Source organism: Tupaia chinensis, unplaced genomic scaffold, assembly GCF_000334495.1.
Source record: "Tupaia chinensis unplaced genomic scaffold, TupChi_1.0 Scaffold145814_1, whole genome shotgun sequence".
Lineage (NCBI taxonomy): Eukaryota > Metazoa > Chordata > Mammalia > Scandentia > Tupaiidae > Tupaia > Tupaia belangeri.
In genome coordinates this window covers 2,134,676-2,137,928 of record NW_006205672.1, presented here as the reverse complement: position 1 = coordinate 2,137,928, position 3,253 = coordinate 2,134,676, and the positions used below count along the sequence as shown (strand labels likewise).

The following is a 3,253-nucleotide window of genomic DNA, read 5'->3' as shown; positions in this document are numbered from 1 at the left end:
ACGCGCCCAGCGTGAGTTTTAAGCCACCGGGTCTGGGACGCGAACCGCGGTCAACTACGTGGGAGTCCAGCAACATAGCCATTACGCTAACTGCTGGTTCCCCATACTTACAACTTATTGAAAAGGAAATATTTGGCATATATTGAGATAAAACATTATCAAATCTTTATTTCACTGTGGCTACTAGAAAATTAAAACATACATATGTGACATTATATTTTTCTTTTTTCTTTTTTTTTATTTTTACAGTTTTGTTCAATGAATATTAACTTCCTTATAGAAAACATAGGCTTTGGGACCAGCAGTTAGCATAATGGCTATGTCGCTGGACTCTCACGTAGTCGACCACGGTTCGCGTCCTGGACCCGGTGGCTTAAACTCATGCCGGGCACGTGTGTGTGCGTGCCCAAGATCCCGAGAGGAGAATGGAGGAGAAGGGATTGCAGCGTGGCCATCCCCCCTGGGGGGTGATTTCTCACTTTCTATCTCTCTGTCTGTCTCTGTCTGTCTGGCGAGCGCACGCACCCTATAGCAAAAACCTCTCAAAAAAAAAAAAGAAAAAGAAAAGGAAAACATAGGCTTTATTCCTGTTAAATAATATTCTAATAAGAATAAATATATCTGGGGAACCAGCAGTTAGCGTAATGGCTGTGTCGCTGGACTCCCACGTAGTCGACCACAGTTTGCGTCCCGGACCCGGTGGCTTAAAACTCACGCCGGGCGTGTGTGCATGCGTGCCCAAGATCCCGAGAGGAGAATGGAGGAGAAGGGATTGCAGCGTGGCCATCCCCCCTGGGGGGTGATTTCTCGCTTTCTGTCTCTATGTCTCTCTCTGTCTGTCTGGTGAGTGCACACACCCTATAGCGAAAACCTCTCCAAAAAAAAAAAAAGAATAAATATGTCTATACACAGATAACTTCATTAAACCAAGATCTTCTCGTTACAGATCAAACCTTTCAAACAGGCCTCATCTGCCAGTACCGATTGTTCATTTATTATAGGTGGATTTCCCAGTTTACAAATAAAGCTCTTATTTATGGGATAGGTTCAGGATTTCAGAATGTCTTTAGTATGTATTCCCCAATACTGGAGGGTTCAAATTCTCCTTCTGTCCTTCAAATGACATTAACATGCAGCTGCATGGCATTTTGCAGGGGCACCCTTTTATTCCAGAGCTAAGTACATTAAACAGTTAAATACACATAAAGACATAATGCAGTCAGATAATTCTCTGGTAATAATTATATATCCTCCATTCTTCTTAAACTATTAGGTTGGTGGGAAAGTCATGATGTGTTTTTCTGTGCAAAAATGCATGCCTTTCCCGGATGACCCAGTATAATTTGCTTATTGTTCCTTAAATAAAAATATCTATTACCTGTCTCTTTATCACCCTCTTTCCCCCCTTTTCCAGTTGTTCTCACCTGGAATCCTATTCAAGCTTCTGTCTGAATACCAGCATTTCAAGGACCAGGCATAGTTCTACCTCTCCACCAAAAGGAAGTCTTCCCTGCCTACTCTACCCTACGTTAACCTCGGCTCTTGTTTAGTCTTTGGCAAGCATCTGGGTCTAATCTTTCTGCTGCCTAATACGATTAGTTTTTTAGTTTATTTACTTTTTTTTAAACTTCCAATTAGATTACAAGTTCTTTAAAGGGCAGATGCCCATATTCTATTTTTCCTATATTCCTCATGTTCCTTCAGAATAAATGCTCTAAATGTCCTGGTTTGAAAAGTAAATGGCCAATCCAGTTCTGACCCAACATGTACATGTGGTGTTCTTCACAGACTGTCCAGAATCGATCTATGTTCTTCATATAAATAAACATGACATTCTGCCAACCCAGCATGTTTCTGAATGCTGGGCATCAGAACTCACCGGCCGAGTCTGTGTCCCAGCCACAGGACGGCAGCTGTTCATCCTGTGGGAACTCACCTCAGTGTCATACACAAAGTCTGGATCATCCTTCTGGTTTTTCTCAAAAAGCTCGTCCATGTTGCTTTTCCTTTTGGCAAGCTCCTTGTCATCTAGTTTGTTCAGGTCTTCCTCAGGATCAGTAGTTGTTTCCTGTTTAATTTGTTCCATTGTTTCTGCCAAACTCTGCCCCCGTAAATAACCTCGTTAAAAAAAAAAAAAGAATAACTTCTCTAATTGTCTCAGGGATACGTGTTCCAGGTAACTCTCGTGCGGTGGATTATTCTTTAACTGTTCAGCATCTCTGGTACAATCTGAAAACTTTGAAAAGTTTCAGACTGGCATGATACGTTGGTGACTTTTCCCCTTGATTTCATTTTCATAAATTAAGATGATAGCTGGAGACTGGAATCTAATTCCACAGTTCTTGGCAGTGCACATCATTCCACATACACTTCAGGGTAAATGGGAGGAAATCTGATGAAAATGCTTTATTTGCATAATGACTTCCTGCCCGGAGAAGTACTTAGAGCGCATCTTCTCTGGGCCACTGTCCAGTCCACAGAGAGAGGGTAGTTCTGCCCGACCCCGGGCACTGAGAGCACCTCAGTTGGCTGGGAGGCCTGGCGGAGCCTGATATTGGAGAAGGCGGCGACAGCCACAGCCCCGCTGACAGGACGGTGGGGCAAACTCCCCCACGGGAGATCCGGCGGCAAACACCTGGAAGCAGAGGTGGAGGCCAGTCCCACTGGGCGTCCCATAGCCATCCCCTCCTATTTTTTTTTCTTTCTTTAATATGACAGAGGGCATTTGAGCTTAGGGGAGAGAGAGAGAGAGAGAGAGAGAGAGAAGCACCTCCAGTGGGCCTGGTCACACTGCAGTCCATTCTCCATTATTCTCTCTTGTCAGGATTCAGGGCATGCACTCACACAGGCCCCACATTTCTCAGGCCTCCTGGTCCAGGACATGAATCACATGATCAGCCATGTGGGGTCCAGTTCCCTTAACCAGTAGACCACAGGGCTGGCATGGGTGAATTATATTTATATTGGACAGCACTGCTCTTTGGCCATCACCCTTGACTATCAAGAATTCTAAAGTACGGCCGGCAGGTGGCGTAGTGGTTAGGGGCACTGGACTCCCACATGGTCGACTGTGGTTCGAGTCTCATACCTGGCAGCTTGCTTTCTCACTTTCTCTTGCTCTCTAGCCCAGACCTGCCAGCTTGTTTTCCTTTCTTTCTCTCTCTCCCTCTCTCCCTCTCTCCATTTCTCTCCCTCTCTCCCTCTCCCTCCCTCCCTCTCTCTCTCCCTCTCTCTCTCTCTCTCTCTCTCTCTC

The 3,253-nt window shown here is 45.1% G+C and overlaps 1 protein-coding gene and 1 pseudogene across 3 annotated transcripts in view; one reads left to right on the top strand and one right to left on the bottom strand.

Moving 5' to 3' along the window:
* RPRD2 (regulation of nuclear pre-mRNA domain containing 2) overlaps nucleotides 1-3,253 on the top strand; it is a 106,361-nt gene that overhangs the window by 84,123 nt on the left and 18,985 nt on the right. The window lies entirely within an intron of this gene.
* Nucleotides 861-2,737, bottom strand: LOC102474831 (centrosomal protein of 19 kDa pseudogene; annotated as a pseudogene).